The sequence below is a fragment of the Peromyscus eremicus genome, chromosome 18 (genome assembly GCF_949786415.1).
Source record: "Peromyscus eremicus chromosome 18, PerEre_H2_v1, whole genome shotgun sequence".
NCBI lineage: Eukaryota > Metazoa > Chordata > Mammalia > Rodentia > Cricetidae > Peromyscus > Peromyscus eremicus.
In genome coordinates this window covers 2,024,693-2,046,396 of record NC_081434.1, presented here as the reverse complement: position 1 = coordinate 2,046,396, position 21,704 = coordinate 2,024,693, and the positions used below count along the sequence as shown (strand labels likewise).

Sequence of the window (21,704 nt, the reverse complement as noted above, 5' to 3'; positions counted from 1 at the left end):
ACTTTCAAAATTCAACTTGGTAAACCAGTGGATTTTATCTGGGTTACTTCACCCCAGCCCAGCCCAGCACAGAACTGGATCCAGAAAGCTGGGCGCGCGGAGCACACGGCACAACCTACAGGTAGCTCAATGGGGGTGGGGTGGGGGAGTGGGTGTCTTTTCCAGGCTGACTGGTTGGTCTGAGCCTGTTCTGGGCATCTCTTCTTGCTTGAGAACACCTCTTCACAGACCTTACCGATTATATAAGCCCATGTGAGCTTATTTATACAACCCAGGGTGACCCCAGACTCCTCCTGCGTCAGCTGAGTGTACGATAATGTCCGGCCGTAATATATCTGAATACACTCCCACCAGGAGTTCACAAGTTAGAGCTCACCACCTAGCTCAGAAAAGTGTAAAAATGTATGCTAGTAAGGATCCGAGCAAAATGGCAAAAGAGCAAGGAGTAAGTTGCCAAGAGAAGTTCTGAAAAGACGACTATGTTACCCCCGGAAAGGACAAGCAGAAAGAAGAGTGAGCTCAGAAGACAGCCATCGGGACAACACAGATCACCCCTGCTGATTAGTGCTGTGTCAACCAGAACAAGAGAGTCATTTGGAGAAGTGAGAAAATGACCCTACCACATTGGCCTGTGGGCAAACCTATGGGTTTTTTTTCTTTATTAATGATTGATTTGGGAAGACCCAGCAGCCCACTGTGGGTGGTGCCTCCCCTGGGCGCAAAGAACAAGAAAACAGGCTGAGCAAGCCCTGGAGAGCAAGCCAGTAAGCAGCACCCCTCCATGGTCTCTGCTTCAGTTCCTGCCTCCAGGTTCCTGCCCTGACCTCCCTGGATGAAGGTAAAGCTATAAGATGAAATAAACCCCTTTGTGGTTATGGTGTTTTATCATAACAATAGAAACCCTAAGACATAAGTCTTCACACCCATTGAGATGATGATAATAAAAACACAGGGAAGGGCAGGTGAGGACACATACTGAAGCCCTGGGGCACCGCATGTGAGAATGTAAAACAAGGCAGATATTCTTTGTGCCTGTTCATCTGTTTCAGACAGGGTCTCAAAGCCCGGGTTTGTTGTGGGATCAACTTTTCGTATGCTATAAAGATGTGTCTCTGTCTAAGGCACCTTGTGATTGGTTTAATGAAGAGCTGAATGGCCAACAGCTAGGCAGGAGAGACTAGGCAGGACTTCACTTCCGGGGAAAGAGAGGAACTCAGAATCTAGGTGCAGAGGAGATGCCAAGGAGACGCTGAAGAGGTCAGAAATACAGGACAGAGTAAAGGTAATCGAGCCACATGGCAGAATATAATGAAAGCAGGTTAAGTTATAAGAGCTGGTGGGACAAGCCTAAGCTAATGGCCAAGCTTTCATAATTAATATTGTCTCGGTGCCATTATTTGTGAGCTGGTGGTCCAAATAAAAGTCTGACTAAGCCGGGCGGTGGTGGCGCATGCCTTTAATCCCAGCACTCAGGAGGCAGAGCCAGGCGGGTCTCTGTGAGTTCGAGGCCAGCCTGGGCTACCAAGTGAGTTCCAGGAAAGGCGCAAAGCTACACAGAGAAACCCTGTCTCAAAAAACCAAAAAAAAAAAAAAAAAAAGTCTGACTACACAGGCTTGCCTTGCCTGCTTTGCATATAGTAACTCTGGATGTCCTTGAACTCCTGATCCTCCTCCCTCCACTTCCCAAGTGCTGGGACTACAGCTGTGCCCCATCATATCCAACTTTTAGTAACAATCCAAAAAGTAGCTGTCAGGCATAATTGCATGTGGTCACCTCAACAACTCTGTGCGGAGGGACAGAAAATGTGTTATTTACTCCCCTTTTAAAATTTGGAAACCAGGTATATTGGTTCACACATAACCACATAATTAAAACATTAAAATGAGGGGCTGGGGAGAGATAGCTCAGCAGTTCACACCACTGGCTGCTCTTGCAGAGGACTCAGGATTGATTCCCAGCACCCACATGGCAGCCCACAATAGTCTATAACTCTGGTCCCAAGGAATCTGATGCCCTTTTCTGGCCTCCTCAGGTACCAACCATGTACACAGTGCACACACATACATACATCTAAAAAAAAAATTTTTTTTTTTGAGACAGGGTTTCACTGTGTATCCTGGAATTCGCTGTTCTGGAATTCACTCTGTAGACCAGGCTGGCCTTAAACTCGCAGAGATCCACCTGGCTCTGCTGGGATTAAAGGCGTGCACCACCGATGTTCAATGTCATCCTCAGCTACACAGCAAGTTTGAGGCCAGCCCCAGTGAAACTCATGGGGACACACATGAAATCACAAAGGGGGATGGCTAGGAAGAAGAAAGGGACTAGTGGGTAGTAGATTGTTTGTATGATAGAAATACACTATATAGATGTATAAAAATGTCATAGTGAGCAGATCTCTGAGTTTGAGACTACCCTGGTCTACAGAGTGAGTTCTAGGACAGGCAGGACTATACAGAGAAACCCTGTCTCAAAAAATAAAAGAAAGAAAGAAGATCCAAATAAGGCAAATGTGCTATGGTCAGCTCTTAGCTAACGTGTCTTTTATTTTGAAGGGGTGAACTACTAGGGTACCTGTGTGATTAGAGGATAACTCCCAGGAGTCAATTCGCTCCATTACCATGTGGGTTCCAGACTCAGGCTTGTGACAAACACCTCACCAGCATTTACCTGCCTTTGAACCCACAGGTTTCCTATCCATCATTTTCTTTTGTATTTATTAGTTGAAGAAATTGAGTCAGTTGACATTTAATAACCATTTAAGTATTTACTGTGTAGAAAAGAATGTCGCCCAACATGGGGCACCTACATCCACTAGGACCTGAGAAAGCTTTAAAAAGGTTCTAAACACACAAAAACAGAGCCAGATGTGGCTTCCTAGTCTTGTGTCTCTCATGCTGGCTGTAGTACTGAGGCTCATCTCCTGGCGCACACACAGGCCACAGTACAGAGAGGCCTCTCCCAGCCGCTGCTGCAGGGGAGCTCCTCCGGCGCAATACATGGCGGGTTTGGGGTTTTGCTCATGAAAGGTTACAGATCCATAAAGACAGATCCAGACAGGAAAAATCTCTAAACAGGTTACAGTGTGTTTAAAAACGTACAAAGGCTTGTGAATGTGTGTGTGTGGGGGGGGTATAGACAGTCATAAAATATATAAATATATATAGTTTTAAAACAATAAAGTCCTTAAGAAGGAAGTAATATAGAAGAAAAAAGCTGCCAGGTGGTGGTGGTGGTGGTGGTGGTGGTGATGCACGCCCTTAATCCCAGCACTCGGGAGGCAGAGGCAGGTGGATCTCTGTGAGTTCAAGGCCAGCCTGGTCTACGGAGCAAGATCCAGGACAGGCACCAAAACTACACAGAGAAACTCTGTCTCAAAAAACCAAAAAATTGCCGGGCAGTGGTGGCGCACGCCTTTAATCCCAGCACTCGGGAGGCAGAGCCAGGCGGATCTCTGTGAGTTCAAGGCCAGCCTGGGCTACCAAGTAAGTTCCAGGAAAGGTGCAAAGCTACACAGAGAAACCCTGTCTCGAAAAACCAAAAAAAAAAAAAAAAAAAAAAAAAAAAAAAAAAAAAAAAAAAAACCCAAAAAATTAAAAAAATAAATGTAATATATAATTAAGAAATACAGTTAATAGTCATCTATAATAGTCAAACTTATAGTCTTATTAGGTATGTTTTCAAGGTCATAAGCAGATATATTTAAATAGATAGATGGCTTTAAAACACTTCAAAGAACTACAGAAAATGGCATTTAAAATGTTTTAGTAATATAGGGCTTTTTATGACAATGAGACATGTCTGCTCCTGGCAGCACCAATCTACTTCAGAGAAGATGATGAAGTAGATCTTCACTGAAGAAACTCCATATGGAGTTTACTCTCTTTGTGGCAAAAGTTAGCCACTGGGCAAGAAACTGCCCTTGCCTCAATTGCTGACAGTATGTTGTCCAAACTGGACCAGTAGGACACAAACGAAAGTGACTGCCAAACTTGGCCAAGACAAGGTAGGGCAGTCCTTCAAAATTCCCTGCTTCTCAAAAATGTCTGTCAGATATTCTAGACCTATAGGCCAAAGATGGATGCCCCAAGGTTATAGAAGAACTTTGGGTGACTGTCCGGGCAGTCAGATATCCCTGTCATTAGGTAACATTTCACCCTTCTGGGATCTTTGATGGAGTTAAAGACTAAGTAATTAGACTTAAAGTTTTCCTTAATTATGAAAAATAAATAAATTAGATATAAAACTTTAGACTTACAAAGATAGATAGTATTTTCTCTAAATTTGCCAAATACAAATGGACTGGATATTGTAACTGTAATTCTTATTTAATAACTGTTTTTGTTGTATATAATTTTACTATGTTAAAATGAAAACCTTCCTTTTTTATTTAGACAAAAAGGGGGAAATGTAGAATATTACTTTACACTATGTGAATTATATGTTGCTGTGATTGGTTTAATAAAGAAGCTGATTGGCCAATAGCTAGACAGTATGAGGTTAGGTAGGAGAACCAGACTTAGGACACTTGGAAGAAGAAGATCGAAGTCAGAGGAGTCACCAGCAAGACTCAGAGAGGAAGCAGGAAGTGCGAGATGAAAGAGAGGTAACGCCACGTGGGAAAATGTAGATTAATAGAAATGGGTTAATTTAAAATATAAGAGCTAGTTAGTAATAAGCCTGAGCTATTGACTGAGCATTTATAACTAATAATAAGTTTCTGTGTGGTTATTTGGGAATGGCTGCTGGGACAGAAAAACTGCCTACAGAGGAATCTATAACTAAGTAACTAATAGTATAGCATGTGGAGATAACTATGAAAAAATGCAAAGGTAGAGAGAGGTTGAACCAGGTATAGTGGTACATGCCTTAAATCCCAGCACTTGGGATTGAAGGAGAGGATTGAGGCCAGCCTGGGCTATAATGTGAGACTATCTCAAATTAAAAAAAAGAAAAAAGCAGAAGGCCAGCAAGATGGTTCATCAGGTAAATGTGCCTGCTCCTGATGACAAAGAACTGTGTTTGATCCCCAGGATCCACATGGCAGAAACAGAGAACCAGCTCCTTCAAGTTGTCCTCTGACCTCCAAGCTCATAAGAAAGTATAGGCAGCCAGTAGTGTGGCGATGATTTCACACACCTTTAATCCCAGCACTCAGAAGGCGGAGGCAGGCAGATCTCCGAGTTGGAGGCCAGCCTGGTGTACAGTTCAAGTTCCAGGACAGCCAGAGCTACAGAAAAAACTTATCTAGAAAAAAATAAAAATAAATAAAATAAATATAATAAATAAAATAAGCGAATGAAAAAAAGTAAAGTAAAGGTACCGTTTCTACTTTGTGTAGATGAAGAAAAGGAGTTTCAGCCTCTTTCTCAGGGTTACATAATTAATATGGAGTGAAGTCTTGCTTTGTGAGCGTGTGTGTACAATGTGTGTGCCTGTGCGTGCATTCATGTTTGAGTATGGGTGCTTATGTGCAGTGTTGTGTATGTGGAGGTCAGAAGACAACCTCAGGTGTTGTGTATATGGAGGTGTGGGTTCTCACTGTCCACCTCAGGACAGTGTCTTTCTTATCCGCTGCCACACATGCTAAGTCAGGTGGCCGGTGGTGCCCTGGGGGTTTTCTGTGTTCACTTGCAGAGGAACACTGGGGTTGTCATGTGAGCTAGAGAGCCCAGCTTACACAGTCCTCACAGGTGCATGACAAGGGCTTTTACCTCCTGGGTGCCCGAGCCCTACACCTGTCCACTATCCTCTGAACTGGAACAGTCTTTCACCAACGACAAGCCTCTACTTACAAAACAAGAAGTCTCTTTCTAAACTGTGTTCAAATTAAGTCTTAAATAAGTTTTAAAAACAGGCCGCCGGGCGGTGGTGGCGCACGCCTTTAATCAGAGCCAGGCGGATCTCTGTGAGTTTGAGGCCAGCCTGGGCTACCAAGTGAGTTCCAGGAAAGGCACAAAACTACACAGAGAAACCCTGTCTCGAAAAATAAAAACAGCCAGGCAGTGGTGGTGCACACTTTTAATCCTGGAGCTCCAGAGGCAGAGGCAGCTAGATCTCCGAGTTGGAGGCCAGCCTGGTCTACAGAGCAAGTTCCAGGACAACCAGAGCTGTTACATGGAGAAACCTTGTCTCAGAAAAAAATAAAATAAATTTAAAAAAACAGGTGAAAAGTTTAGAATAAACCATTTTGTCCCGTCCCCCTTCTTTTTAACGACTGGAGATCTGTTCAGCATCAGAGTTCTTACCTGTATGTGCTGTGCAAGCCCGAGGTTCACACTTCAGTACCACCACCACTCCAAAAAAACAGGCAAAGAGATCTATCCCATTCATCAAAAACATCTACTAGATTTAGGAGGGTCTGATGTTTGCAAACGAATTCTGTTATCATCATTAGATTACAAAACACTTAATTCTACCCCAGGTGTCTCACTTCAGAGGGCCGGCCGGCTTCAGTCAGTGTCTCTAAAGGCAGTGGCATACACGGTAGCACAGGCCTGTCATCCTGCCACTGGGGGAGCCTGGGCAACAGTGAGAACCCAGCAGGAGACAGGGACGGACAGACAGACAGCACAACTCGCCTTTCAAATTGTGAGACCTGGCAGCTAGCAAGGAGCTATACTCCAAATTGGAGGTTCCCCAGGGACAGATAAGTTCCCACAGGGAAAGTCCACGGGTTTTTGTTTGTGAATTTAAAAAATAAATAAATAAAAAGGAAAGGACATTAGCCAGGCGATGGTGGCGCACGCCTTTAATCCCAGCACTCGAGAGGCAGAGGCAGGCAGATCTCTGTGAGTTCGAGGCCAGCCTGGGCTACAGAGTGAGATCCAGGACAGGCTCCAAAGCTACACAGAGAAACCTGTCTTGAAAAAAAAAGGACGTGACCACTCCCAGGTATGGTGGAGGAGGAGTTTTATTGTGGAGAAAAGGGAGAGCATAGCCAGAGGCAGGGACATCTGGGAGAGTCCAGAGTGACATGACCAGACTGAGCTGGGCCGTGTAGGGAGAGGGGGAGGGGAAGGGAGAGAGGAGAGCAGGGGAACCCGATGCAGCAGCCAGGAGGTTCAAAGGTACAAAAAGAATGGGAGACCAAGATGGCTGGATTATACAGGGAAAGGCAGCCCAGACACCTGGGCTGGAGAGGTTCAGGGTAGGGGCGGGGTGTGCAAGCCAGGGGAACTCTAACTGGCAGCGGCTGAGGAATGCATGGAGAACCTGGAGGCCAGGTTTGATTTGATATGTTAAATAGACACCTGGGCCACTTGTCCCAGGGTTTGAGACTTAACAGTTGGTTTCATGGTATATTGAGAGACGAATCTGTCTGGTTCTAGATTTAGTATTAGACCATCCAGGGGTCTGGAAATGTAAGATGTCTTTTGTTTGGTTGGGTGTTTTGTTTTGTTTTGTTTTGTGGGTTTTTTTGTTTTTGTTTTTGTTTTTTGACAGGGTTTCTCTGTGCAACAGCTCTGGCTGTTCTGGAACTTGCTTTATAGACCAGGCTGGCCTTTAACTCAGAGATCCCCCTGCCTCTGCCTCCCAAGTGCTGGGATCAAAGGTGTACGCTGCCTCTGCTGCCAGCTTGTTGTGTGTTTTTTGACACAGTCCTAATGCAAACCAGGCTAGCCTTAAGGGACAGATCCTCCTGCTTCCTGAGTGCTAGGGTTACAGTGCACTCACGTCCGGCCTGATAAAGGACCTTTGTGAAGATTAGTTTTTTGTTTTGTTTTGTTTTGTTTTTTGGTTTTGCGAGACAGGGTTTCTCTGTGTAGCTTCCTCACCTTTCCTGGATCTCGCTCTGTAGACCAGGCTGACCTCAAACTCACAGAGATCTGCCTGCCTCTGCCTCCCGAGTCCTGGGATCAAAGGCATGTGCCACCACTGCCCAGCGATTAGTTTTATTAATACTAACAGCTCCACTTTTATTTCTACTTGTCATTTTTTTCTTATTTTTTCAACAAGAGTGAAGGAAGGAAAATGCTCCAGTTCCAAACTTCAAACCTCAGCAAGTTTTAAAGGCTGGAAAACACTCTGGTGGTTGAAATGGTAGGATGAATGTTAAAGCATAGCCTTGCCAATTTGCAAATCTTGTTTCTGTAAATAGTGACCTTAGCCAGGAATGATCGCTTAGACCTATAATTTCCACACTCAGAGGCTTCCTCCCCAAGTTGCTTTGGTCATAGTGTTTCCTTACAGCAATAGGAACCAGAGTTAAGGCAGTGGCCAAGGATGACCTTGAACTTGTGATCCTTCTGGCCCCACCCTCCAAATGCTGAGATTACAGGCATGCATCACCATGATCAGTTGTATGTGGTGCTGAGAATGGGAGTCAACGCCCGGTGCATACTGGGCAAGCATTCAGCAGCTAAGCTACATCCCAGTACATCACTTCATACTCAATGTAAGGTCTTCAAGTCTCAGATGAGGAAGATTAAATTCACTTTCTGCATAATTACTGAGCTGTTCATTATTCATTCAGAAATAGAACAGACAATGCTTCAATATTTTTATACTTTTTTTTCAAACGTGTATATTTTTAACTTTAGATAGCATTTAACTAGTAAAGTGTAATTAAAACACAGGCTCTGGATCGTCCTCCCTTGGAGCCCTCCCATTCCCAGGAGTTCTTACTTTCCTTCATAAATCTGTGAAAAGCAAGCAAGCAAACAAGAAGCCGCAAAGAACAGAGCCACGGTGGTGCATGCTTGCGGTTCCAGCACTTGAGAGGTAGAGGCAGAAGATCGGGAGTTCAAGGCCATCCTCAGCAAGGGCACCCTAAGCTCCACGAGACCCTATCTGCAACACCAAAGAGAAAAGAGATCGGTGACTTTTTCATCAGGCTCGTCAGAAAGGTGACTAACCTTTAAACAAGACTTCAAAAACAAGGAGGGGAACCTCATTATTTAGAGAGCAAAAGAAACCAGGCCACCCCTTAGTCCCAGCACTCAGCAGGCAGAGGCAGGCAGATCTCTGTGAGTTCAAGGTCAGTTTGGTCTGAAGTGAGTTCCAGGCCAGCCAGAGCTACACTGGGAGACCTTGTTTCAAACAAAAACAAAAACAACCTCCATCACCCCAAATAAAAACAATCTGAAAAGAAAAATACCATTTCAGAAAAAGGGAACAACGTGGTAAGAGCCATGAGGTGCTTCTGTTGCCGGGACTAGAAGGCCAGTGGAGCTGGGGTGTAAGGAAGACAAAGTGGGCAGAATCTTCCCGGTTACCATAAAGTGCTAGAGGTTTTGTTCCCCTCTGGAGAGGATGCAGACTCTGGAGTCATGATCACCAAGCAGAGCTGGAAGGGAATAAGTGAGTACCAAACCCGGATCACACTGCCGTTTCTCCAGCACCACAGCTCCCAGAAGACTGTGCGACTTCGTTCTGAGCAGCTAACCCACCACACAAAAATGCCCAGTGAGCAGCAACCCTTGGTGCTCCTGCACGTTTCAGCTTGATTACTTTACAATGAAGCCCGTTACTTCCCGTGCCAAGAATGCTTCCATCTGCCTTTTAATGCCTTCCACTTAAACAGCCCTAAACCATGAGACATAATTAGAAGAAAACCTATGAAGTCAGAAACCAAAACAAACAGAAAATCAAAAAAGGACTCAAAGGAAAAAGAACGTACAGGAAGAAAGCATAACGACAAGGAGTTTCAGGAGATCTAAACAAAAATAATGAAGCAAAAGCAAAATTCAACAAAGAAAGAAATGGACAGGGCCTTGGAGAGACGGCTCAGCAGTTAAGAGCACTGGCTGCTCTTCCAAAGGACCCGGGTTCAATTCCCAGCATCCACAAGACAGCTCACAACTGTCTGTAACTCCAGCATCGTGTTCTGTCCTCTGAGAGCGCTGCATGCATGTGGTACACAGACAGACAAAACACCACCCACATAAAATAATTTTTTTAAAGGATAGAAAAACAGTAAATGGGCACAGTGTAGTGGCACACACCCCAGACTCAGGAGGTTAAGGCTTGGGTGTCAGCCATCTTGGAAGATGGCAAGAACCTATCTCAAAGAAATGAAACAAAAAGAAAATATAAGGAATTAACTTCGTAAGGAAAATAAAATGAAGGGAATTATGACAAACAAAACATCAATAATCAAGTATATGAAACTTCTAGGTTGAAATGAGTATCTAGCTCTCAATGAACAGGACACACACTAAGTACTCATGAAACTTCTCACCACTAGGGTAAGATCCCAAAACTCTTACAAAGGCACATTCCTAGCAGAGGACCAGGAATCAAATTAGCATCAGTCAGAAACACTGTAAGTCAGAAGACAACAAAGTAACGCCCGACCAGCAACTACAGATTCAGTCAATCAAGTGTTACAGTAGAAAACATTTTCATATTCACAAGTTAAAAAAAAGTTTCGCCAGGAGCCGGTGGCACACACCTTTAATCCCAGCACTCTGGAGGCAGAGGCAGGCAGGTCTCTGTGAGTTCGAGGCCAGCCTGGTCTACAGAGGGAGATCCAGGAAAGCCAGGAGAAACTTTATCTTGGGGAAAAAAAAGAAAGTTTCCGTTTGCACTTGGTGACACTCTTACCTAACAAGGGCATTAAGCAACAAACAGGATCTAACCAAGACAACAGGCAAAAAACCATCCCGGGGAAAGAGCAGCGGGGAGGACAGACCACCTCAGCTACAACTCTGCAGAGGGCAGGTGGTCGGGGACCGAGACAGTGGTGTCTGATTTGCAAGCAATTATCATGGATTTCCTACTTGGTCCAGAAGCAACAAACCCTACAGCCATCAAAAAGCCATGCTGGTTGTTCCCAGAACTAGACGGTAAGACCCAAGCTCCCGATTGCTGGAGACGCTGACTGCCAGGGGTGTCAAGGACTGGGAAATCACGCTGGAATTGGGCAGGAAGCTTCCTCTCCGCTGGCTTGCCTTCCTAGTACTGGAAAGTTCTTTGCAGGCTGCTGGGAGAGAATCAGTGTCAACAACCTTACCCAGCCATGGCCTCTGCATGCAACACTATCATTCAGTCAGACAAGATGCACCCATGGTTGTGGCAACAGCAGTCTGTGAGGGGATGGCAAGCCATTCTGACTGGAATGTAGGCCCACTCCTCAGGAGGGGATTCATGCTTGGTACTGTAAACCAGTCAAAAGCCCAGTGCTGGGGAGGTCACAGACCCTCGTGGGAAGCTGCTGATAGGTTTGCTCAACAGGCATGATGTACTATGGAGTCGCCTTCTAAGTAACCATATTCATACCACAGGGTTGCCAGTGTTGGTCGGAGAAGCTTCTTTTTGCAATGGTCCAAAGTGACTGCAGAGACCCACAGCTACTCAAGTGAGGAGAATAAATGGCTGCTGAACGCCCAGCCATAAACAGGACATCTGTCCCCACATGTTTTGGGGAACATCATGGAAAAAGGAGAAAGAATGGGAAGAGCTGGACAGTGTAGGGGAGGGGGGCAAGGAAGAAGTAGAGAACACTAATTCCTGGGCATAACAGCTGTTGCACTCTTGGTTAGTACACCACTGATACCCAGCTACACTTCCTGTTGCATTTTTTTGGTTGTTGTTGTTGTTTTTTCAGAAAAGAGTTTCTCTGTGTAGCCTTGGCTGTCCTGAAACTCGCTCTGTAGACCAAGCTGGCCTCGAACTCACAGAGATACACCTGCCTCTGCCTCCTGAGTGCTGGGATAAAAGGCACGTGCCCCCACAGCTTGGCCCTGTTGCACTTTAAAAAAAAAAAAAAAACTTCCTATTTAAGTATATGAACGTTTTGATTGCATGTATGTCTGTGCGCCACATGTGTGCCTAGTGCCGGAGGAAATCATAAGGCATTTGGAACTGGAGTTATGGACAGCTGTCAATCACTTTGTAGGCACTGGGAATTGCACTCTGGTCCTCTGCAAGAACTAGTGCTCTTAGCTGAGCCATCATCTCTCCTGTCCCCACCCCCACCCACCCCACACACACCCTTAAATGCATTCCTAAACTCACAGTAGCTGTGATTACCTGCACGGGATCTATTCAAGTTTGGATCCCATCAACACCTTGTCATGAAAATGAGAGGAACCCTATACTCCCTGAGGGTTTATATGCAATTAATTGTTGATGGAGAGCATCTTAGTTAGGGTTTCTATTGCTGTGAAGAGACACCATGACCACAGCAACTCTTATAAAGTAAAAACATTTAATTGGGGCTGGCTTACATTTTCAGAGGTTTAGTCCATTGTCATCACAGTGTGACATGGTGGTATGCAGGTAGACATGGTGCTGGAGAAGTAGCTGAGTGTCCTACATCTTGCAGGCAACAGGAAGTGAACTGAGACACTGGGCAGTATCTTGAGTACATACGAGACCTCAAAGCCTGCCTACAGAGTTACACACCTCTTCCAACAAGACCACATCTACTCCAACAAAGCCACACCTCCTAATAGTGCCACCCCCTTTGGGGGCCATTTTCTTTCAAAACACCACATTCCACTCCCTGGTTCCCAAAGGCTTGAAGCCTATCATAATGCAAAAATGCATTCAGTCCAACTTCAAAGTCCCTATGTTCTTTAACATAGTCTAGGCAACATACTAAAATTCTCCTCTAAAACCTCTCGAGCCAGCCCCCCACAGCTGAGATCACTCTTCTCACCTCTGTCTTCCACGCCCCTACTGTTATGCCCCATCAATTAGCACTTAGAGCATTCCACTGCTTTCCTAACCCAAACTCCCAAAGTCCAACTTCCTCCAAACAAAAGCATGGTCAGGCCTATCACAACTACACCCCACTTCTGGTACCAACTTCTGCTTTAGTTAGGGTTTCTATGGCTGTGAAGAGACATCATGACCACAGTAACTCTTACAAAGGAAAACATTTAATTGGGGTGGCTTACAGTTTCAGAGGTTTAGTCCATCATCACCATGGTGGTATGACATGGTGCTGGAGAAGGAGCTGAGAGTCCTACATCTTGATCCAAAGGCAACAGGAAATGGTCGGAGATACTGGGCGTGGCTTGAGCATATATGAGCCCTCAAAGCCCGCCTCCACAGTGACACATTCCTCCTACAAGGCCACACCCCCTAATAGTGCCACTCCCTTTGGGGGCCATGTTCTTTCAAACCACCACAGGGAGGGAGACTTTTTCGTAAGTGATGTCATCACTGGTGAGGTGCCTCTGCTCCGGTGAGTAACCCTAAGGGGCCTCATTGGGGTCTCTCTCTCTCTCACACACACACATACTCACACAAACACACTCACATAAACACAAACACACACTCACACACACAACACATACACTTATACTCAGACACACACACACACAACTCAGACACACACACACAGACACACACACAAACACACACACTAAAGACATTAGAGCAGAGGAGGAGCTTGGTGGCAAAGGGGGATTAGTGGCAATGGGAAGGAGACAAGAGGGTAAGGGCTGTGACTATGCTCAAAACACACTCTGCACATAAGGAAACCCATCATTATAGATAACTATTAGATGCTAACAAAAACATTTTTTAAAAATGAGGACTGAGCATGGTAGCCCATACCTATTTGGGAGTTAGAGGCAGGAGCATGAGTTCAGAGTCATCCTCAGCTATGGAGTTCCAAGCTAGCCTAGAGTACAAAGTGAAACTTTATTTCAAACGATTACGATTACATCAGGCAGGGCCTGGAGAGACGGCACGGGGGTTAAGAGCGTTTGCTGCTCCTGCATGAGACTTCCAGCACCCACATCAGGCAGCTGATAAACTCCCGTAACTCCAGCTGTAGGGGATCCAGTATACTCTTCGGGCCTCCGTGGGCGCACACACAAATTAGAGCCAGGCACTGTGGTGCACGCCTTTAATACCAGCACTTGGAAGGCAGGGGCAGGCAGATCTGAGTTCAATGACACCCTGGTCTACACACATACATATACACATACATATACACATACGTATACACACAAACATATAAACATAAACAAACTGTTATTTAGATCACAGAGTTGTGTAACCATAACCTCAATTTTAAAACTTTTCCTTTACTCCCTCAAAGAAACCTGTAATTCCCAATTCTTCCCAATTCCCTTCATCCCCTTCTACTTCCACTGTAGACAACCACTGGTACACTCTCCATCCACACGATTTGCCTATTCTGGGCATTTCATAAAAACGGAATCATATTCCATATGTTCTCTTTGAGTGCCTTTCATTAGCACACTGTTGATCCATTTGTAGCAAGTATCACTACTACTTCATGCCCCCACACTACTGCACAGCACGCCAAGGTACAGGCAGGCGCAATAGTTCATTGACCCATCCCTCCATCATCTGATGGAGGTTTGGGATGTTTCCACTTAGGAGCTATTATGACAAACGCTGCTGTGAACATCTGTGTGCATGTTCTCGTGTGGATGTACATTTTCTTGGAATGGAATTCTTGGGTCTGTATTTAACCTTTAGTAACCGCCAAATTTTCTAGAGCAACAACATTTTACCTCCCTCCCAGCCATGTTTCAGCGTTCCAGTTACCACACACTCCCTGTCATGAGCGCTAACACGGAAGCGCAGCTACATGATAAACCTTCTTCTCAGCCCCTGCCTAAGAACAGCTTTGAGGGACTCACAGGAAGCGGTGAGAGGGGAAAGGGACAGATCATCCAAAGCCACGCTGGCAACCAACGGGGAGATAGATGCCCCAGCCGGACAGCACTCACATCACTAATAGTACTTGTCTTTGGTTGGTTGGTTTTTGAGGCAAGGTCTAAAGCAGCTGAGGCTAGCTCTGAACTCTCTCTGTAGCCAAGGCTGGCCTGATCGTCTTCCATTCACATCTGATGGGCTGGAATTGCAGACACATGCCACCATGCCTAGCAGACATGTATTTATTTAGAGACCTACAGAGCTTTGCTTTGTTTTCAGTTCATTAAGAAAAAGGTTTTAAGTCAAGCAGTGGTGGCACACGCCTTTAATCCCAGAGGCAGGTATTGGAGGCCAGCCTGGTCTACAGAGTGAGCTCCAGGACAGCCAGGGATCACAGAGAAACCCTGTCTCAAAAAACAAAAGAGAGAGAGAGAGAGAGAGAGAGAGAGAGACAGAGAGAGAGAGAGAGAGACAGAGAGAGAGAGACAGAGACAGAGAGAGAGAGAGACAGAGAGAGAGAAGGCAGGAAGGAAGGCAGGAAAGAAAGAAAGAAAAAAGAAAGAAAGAAAGAAAGAAAGAAAGGAAGGAAGGAAGGAAGGAAGAAAAGGGTTTTAGGGGTGGCAAGATGGCTCAGCAGGTAAAAGTCCTTGATCCAGGCCTGACAAGCCGAGTCTGATCCCAGAGATCAACACGGTAGAAGAGAATGTGCTCCTGGTGTGTGTGGGGGGTGTGTCTGTGGGTGTCTGTGCGTGTGTGTGTGTGTGTGGGGGGGGGGGTGTGGGTGTGTGTGTGGGTGGGTGTGGGTGTGTCTGTGTCTGTGTGTGTGTGCGCGTGCGCATGTGTGTGCGCACATGTATGTGTGCATAAAAGTAATTATTTTTTTAAAGCATAAAGAGGTTTAACATCAAAGCTTAAGAAAAGCACAGTATCCATCAAAATCACTCAGGGGTAAAGGTGTTCACTACCAAGTAATAAGCTGAGTTTGATCTCTGGGCCACATACAGTAGAAGAAAAACTGATTCTTGAAAGCTGTCAGAATTTGTGTTACCGAAGGGCCTCCCTTCCACAAACAAACAAATAAACAAATGTAATTTAAGAAAGTTTTAAAGAGGGCTGGAGAGATGGCTCAGAGGTTGAGAGCACTGGCTGCTCTTCTAGAGGTCCTGAGTTCAATTCCCAGCACCCACATGGTGGCTCACAACCATCTGTAATGAGATCTGGCGCCCTCTTCTGTGTACATAATAAATAAATAAATCTTTAAAAAAAAAAAAAAAGAAAGTTTTAAAGAGGGGCTGAGATTGCTCAGCAGGTAAGAGCACTGACTGCTCCTCCAGAGGACCCAAGTTCAGTTCCCAGTGCCCACAGGCAGCTCACAACCTCCAGGAACCCCAGCTCCAGGGGATCTGATGCTCTCTTTTGGCCTCTGTAGGTACCAACATCCATGTGACATACACACACACATAAACCTAAGTAAAAACAAATCTTTAAAAAAAAATCAATAATGTGCTTAATAAATACCAAAGTGCTTGTAAAATGTCAGCTTTTAAAATGTTTTTAGCCTAGTGTAGGGGTGGAGGCCTTTAATCCCAGCACTTGGGAGATAGAGGTAGGTGGATTTCTGTGAATTAGAGGCTAGTCTGGTCTCTATAGTGAGATCCTGCCTTAAAGTAAAATAAAATAAATAATAAAAAAATTAGGCCGGGCGGTGATGGCGCACACCTTTAATCCCAGCACTCGGGAGGCAGAGACAGGCAGATCTCTGTCAGTTCGAGGACAGCCTGGTCTACAGAGTTGAGTTCCAGGAAAGGCGCAAAGCTACACAGAGAAATCCTGTCTCAAAAAAAAAAAAAAAAAAAAAAAAAAAAGGAGGGGGTAGAAAATTTTGCTGGGCATGGCGGCGCATGCCTTTAATCTCAGCCCTGAGGAGGCAGAGGCAGGTGGATCTCTGTGAGTTTGAGGACAGCCTGGTCTACAAATGGAGTTCCAGGACAGCCCGAGCTTTACCAAAAACTGTCTCAAAAACCAAAAACAACATAAAAAAATGAAAATTGATCTTAAAAAGATAAAGCAAAGGATGATTCTGGACCGAGGACGGAGCTCAGCGTCAGAGGCAGAGTCATTACTTAGCATGTATGAACCCTGAGCGCCATCTCCCACACAGCATAATCTGGGACTGGTGCACACACCTGTAACCCCAGCGTGCCAGAGGTAAAAGCAGGAAGATCAGAAGTTCAAGGCCAGCCTGGGCTACGTGAGCTCCTGTCTCAACAAAACAGAAAAGGAAAGGGATGTATCATCCACCTGAGTAGATGGTGCATCCCACGGGAGTCACAAAGGCCACAGAATCTGTTTTTTAAGTCTCTCTCACTGTGGCTAGCCTGGAATTCACCCGCTTCTCCCTCCCAGTGCTAACAGAGGAGGGCTCCACCACACCTGGCACCACGTGGCAAACCGGCCAGAGAGGCAGCACCTGGTGCTTCAGTTGACACAGGATGGAAGACGGCGGTGGGCTGGGATTGAAGGCATGCTTCACCACCCTGGCTCGAGGAGTTTAATAATCAGTGATGTACCGGTTTGGACTAAAATGGGAGTGTGAGGAGGACTGGGATGGAGCTCTACAGAGCTTGGCCTGGTATGCACAAACCCTCAACCACAAAAACACTAAAACCACGAAAGAGAAGAGGTCTCTGTCCTCAGCTGCAAACAGATCATTTCTCATTCAACAGGAAGACACTAGTAGGTAGGAGAGAGCCAAGGGCTTTAACTATAAACCTAGGAGCCAGGAGAAAAGGATAAAAGAAACTCCCACAGAGCGGAACCGGGCCCAACCAAGGAAATCTGTGTGGACTGAGATACACTATGGGCAGGAAATCAGACTGATTGATTGGTTGATTGGTTGATTGATTGATTGATTTCTGGACACATTTTATGCCACCTAGACTGGCCTTGACCTAAGAACATAGCTGAAGCTAGTCTTGCCTCTACCTCTCAAGTGCTGGAATCATGTGTGTGCACCACCACACCTGTGAGAAAAATCTGTGAAGGCAAATTAACTCAAATCAAAAGCAGCTCCATGCCAGGCAGTGTGGTGCACACCTACAATCCCAGGATCAGGAGATAAGGCTAGCCCGGGCTACAGAGAGACCCATTTCAAACACACACAGACACACATGCACAGATGCACACACATGCACATACACCCGCACACACACACATACACTGCACACGTGTGCACATACACACACATACAGACACATACCGCACTCCTGAACATACACACCACACATGTATACACACACACACACACACACACACACACACCATACACACGAACTCGTGTACACACACAGACCACACGCACGCGCGTGTGCACACACACAGAGCAGGGAGATGGTGCAGCAGGTAAAAACTTGCCAAGCCATCTCTCATGAGAACTGGCATTTAGATCTCAACAACCCACGCAAATACCGTGAATTCCCGGTAGACACGGTGTCCTACCCGTGACTCCAGGCTCCAAAGGTGGCAATGGGACCTCTGGAACACGCCAGAGTAGCTGCAATGCTGAGCTTCGCTGCTTCAGCTGACAGACCCTGGCGCCTCCACACACGTGTACATGTACACCAGGCACACGTGAACACACACAGATCCACACATATACCATGCAGACAAATGGGAGTTAGGGAAACAAAACCAAAAGTCGTTGGTTTTCTTTTTCTAAAGGAAATGGTTGTTGCTGCGAGGAGATAAATTATAACAAATGCCAGGGAGGTGATGTCAGGGAAGGCGGGGTCGGCCGCTTCACAAGCGCAGAATTCCTTTATTCCCAAACACTTCCCCTTCCAGCCTCACGGATTTCATCTCTGCACAGAGCAGCAAACACCTCCAGACATGAAGACGCACACATGAGAGGACCTACAAGCTCATCGCTCTTCCTATTTTTTACCTAAGTCAAGACCATTAACTTTTTCTTTAAGTAATCACATTAAATTACCTTGTAGAACTCCGAAATCCACACTTTGCTGTTCTGTAACTTTATGTATTTATTTACAGCCTCCCTCTCTCCTCTCTCCTCCCTCCCTCCTCTCTCTCTCTCTCTCTCTCTCTCTCTCTCTCTCTCTCTCTCTGACAGTCTTGCTCGGGGTGGGCTGGAATTTGCTCTCTGAACAGGCTGACCTCGAACTCCATTCTGCTTTTTCCAGAGTGCTGGGATTCCGAGCAAGTGTGACAGCATGCTTGCTTGCCTTCTGTAACTATTTGAATTCCAATAGATAGGAATTTACTACCACATCCCAAGAAAAACTGCCTGTATTAGCCGATTTTATTTTTTTTTAATCTATCTGTTTATTTGTTGGTGTTTCTGGGGATTAAACCCAGAGCCTTGAGGAAGCTAAGCAAGTATTTTGCCAAAAAGCTACAACCCTATCCCTTTAAACAACAACAACAACAAAAAAAAAAATTTAGGGGCTAGAGAGACTAGTGGTTAAGAGCTCATATGGCTCTTGCAAAGGATCCCCAGTTCAGTTCCCAGCACCCCCATCAGGTGGCTCACAACTGCTTTTAAGTCTGCCTCTAGGGATCTGGCGCCCCTGGCCTCTGCAGACACCTCACTTACATACCCACACACATACACATAAATTTTAAAAAAAAAAATGATCTCTGTGTGTGCGTGTGTTGTTCGAATCTTAGATGGTCTTTTAATAAAAAACCCAGAGCCAGATATCAGGGTGAAAGCTGAAGGATCAGAGAAGAGGAGCAGCAGCCACTAGTTCTTATCTCTTTGAAATCTTCAACCTAAAGAGAGTGAGTTCCTGTTTCCTCACGCCTTATATACCTTTCTCTGCCCTGCCATATTACTTCCTGGGATTAAAGGCCTGTGTGTGTTTCCCAAGCAAAGACATGAGATCTCAAGTGCTGGGATTAAAGTTGTGTGCCACCACTGCCTGACCTCTATGTCTAATCTAGTGGCTGGCTCTGTTCTCTGATCCTCAGGCAAGTTTATTAGGGTACACAATACATCACCAAATGTGTGTATCGCGCTCACAAATGCAGGTGCCCATAGAGGTCAGAAGCATCCATTCCCTCTGGAGCTGGATTTATGGGCAAGGTACCTGAAGTGGATACCAGACTCTAACTCTGGTCTTCTGCAAGGGCAGTAGACATTCTTAACCTCAGAGTCATCCATAGCTGACCCTCCACTTTGTTTCTTTGAGACAAGTCTCACGTAGCCAAGTCTGGCCCTGAATTTACAGCCTTGTCTCAGTCTCCTGAGTGATTGGGATTATGAGTATGTATCACTACACCCATCCTTATATTTGACTACGCTACTATAGTTAGGACAAATAAATTGATTTAATTAAAAATAAAGACTGGGGAGATTGTTGAGCAGGTAAAAGTACTTGCTGTGCGAATATTAGGACCAGAGTTCAAATCCCCAGCACTGGTGGCCAGAGTTACAGCTCAGAGGTTAAGAACACTGGCTGCTATTGCAGAAGACCTAGATTCAGTTCCCAGCACCCGCATGTCAGCTTAAAGCTCTATGTGGCTCCAACTCCAGGGATCTGACACCTTCTTCCGGCCTCTGTAGACACCAGGCACACATGTAGTATACATACATGCAAACAATAAAATCTTCTTTTTGGTTTTTCAAGACAGGGTTTCTCTGTGTAGCCTTGGTTGTCCAGGAACTCACTCTATAGACCAGAATGACCTCGAACTCACAGAGATCCGCCTGCCTCTACCTCTGGGGGAGTGCTGGGATTAAAGGCATTTGCCACACCCAATCAATGCAGCAAAAACATTCTTACACATCATTCCCCACCCCCCACTCCCCATCCCCCAGAATCTATGTAAAACCAAGCACGGCCTCACACACCTATTAACCCAGTGCTGGGACAGACACCAGTGGACCCCCAGAGCTCAATGGTAAAGCCATCCTGGCTGAAATCTCCCCGCAACACACACACACACACACACACACACACACACACACACACACACACGCACACGCACATAAACAGAATAAGAAAACTGTAACTTTCAGTCAGACATGGCGCCACACAAAATAATCCCAATAATCCCAGTACTTGAGAGGTAGAGACAGGACGATCGGGAGTTCAAGACCAGCCTCAGCTACTTTATCAAGGCTGAGATCAGCCTCAGCTACATGAGACTATGTCTCTAAACACAAAGTAACTAAGAAAATAATGACTGTCACAAATTACCCATGAGACAGCTTCCTTTGGTGAGTAAAATACATGAGATGCTTCAAAATAAAACAACCCTGTTTCTATCTGTGCTTCCTTTTTGATCATCTGCTGCTGCCCTTTTCCTGAGACAGGGTCTCAAGTATCCTAGGCTGGCCTTGATCTTGCCATGTAACTCAGGGTGACCATGGACTTCTGATCCTGCCCCCACCTTCCAAATGCTGGGACTATAGGACCCATTACACACCGGCTTATGTGATGCTTGGCTGGAGCCCAGAGACTCACAGGTGGTAAGCAATCGGTTTACCAATAAGCTTCCCGTTTTTTACTTTATTCTCTAAAAATTGGATTATACTGGCCAGGCGGTGGTGGCGCAGAGCCACCACTCGGGAGGCAGAGGCAGGTGGATCTCTGTGAGTTCGAGGCCAGCCTGATCTACAGAGTGAGTTCCAGGACTGTCTCAAAAACCTAAAAACAAAAGGAGAATTATATTTTTATTGGGTGCATGCATGCTAGAGCATGTGTGTGAAGATCAGAGGACAGTTTATAGGAGACAGATCTCTCCTTCCACCTCAAGGCAGGCTCTTACTGCTTCTGCTGCTCTGTATACTTCAGGCTAGATGGCCAAACCACCTCCAGGCAGATCACCTTGCCTTAGGAGCACTGGGACTGCAGACCTACGCCACCTCATCCAACTTCCTTACAGGGGTTCCAGGAATCGAACTCAGATCCTCAGGCTATGCTGAAAGCACTTTTTACACACTGAGTCACCTTGCAGATTCTTTTTTTTTTTTTTTTTTTTTTGTTTTTGTTTTTGTTTTTTTTGAGACAGGGTTTCTCTGTGTAGCTTTGCGCCTTTCCTGGGACTCATTTGGTAGCCCAGGCTGGCCTCAAACTCACAGACATCCACC

The 21,704-nt window shown here is 45.7% G+C and overlaps 1 protein-coding gene across 3 annotated transcripts in view; it reads right to left on the bottom strand.

The window, feature by feature from the left end:
- Positions 1 to 21,704, bottom strand: part of Rbms2 (RNA binding motif single stranded interacting protein 2) — a 48,536-nt gene that overhangs the window by 19,041 nt on the left and 7,791 nt on the right. The window lies entirely within an intron of this gene.